The sequence below is a fragment of the Sphaeroforma arctica genome (assembly GCF_001186125.1).
Source record: "Sphaeroforma arctica JP610 unplaced genomic scaffold supercont1.933, whole genome shotgun sequence".
Classification (NCBI taxonomy): domain Eukaryota; class Ichthyosporea; order Ichthyophonida; genus Sphaeroforma; species Sphaeroforma arctica.
The window spans coordinates 7,737-8,611 of NW_014039625.1; positions in this window are offsets into that span (position 1 = coordinate 7,737).

Consider the following 875-nt stretch of genomic DNA (forward strand, 5'->3'; position numbering starts at 1 on the left):
AACATTTATAATCGTACATACATACATACATACAAACATAGCAGCAACAGATTGGGGAATTCTCGTTTGTGTGCCAACATACACGAACCGCTGCTAGATAACAGTTGGTGCAACTCTGCCTCAGGCGACTGTCTCACTTTCTCTGTGCTTGTTTCCCCATCCAACCGCGTTCACAATGTTACAGAAAAACAACTGAGAGACGCAGAAACAGCCCTCAAGTATACCAGCAGCTCGCCGTACTTTTACATCGCTGCCTCAACCACGCCCGTTATCAAGCACTCGGAGAAGTGTGAATGCCCGATCTAAAGTGGACGCGCTTCTGTACACGGATATATGGGGTCTATGGGATACATATATATATATACGCTGCGAGAGATACTGGGTGATATGGCGTGTGTGACTACGCGTGACGGACGGAGCAAAGATATAAAGTCTGAGGTTTGTACAAATCAGTATTAAATAAAACATAGTATATTACACACACAACGCATTGAAGATGTCATACTAGTCTATGTATTTGATTTACAGATAAATGCAAATGCATATATGAAGAGTGGGAGCTTATGCGACTAATAAAATGACAAGTGGTATCAATCTAGTATGGATAAGTACTGATGCATTAAGCCGTGCCACTTCTTATTCGTCTGCATGTACTGATGAGCATAAGATTTTGCTGTGCCTGTGTTCATATCTACGCATGCCGTTTGTAGTACACCTATACTTCAACGTACGCCCTTTGTAGTACACCCATACTTCAACGAATGCCGTTCGCAAGGTAGAGTATACGCTAAGTGGGTTCAACCTCCATATCGATAGAATGAAGCAGCGTATGTGTACAAGTGGTGAATAGGGCTGTCATCCGGAAATGCGTGGTT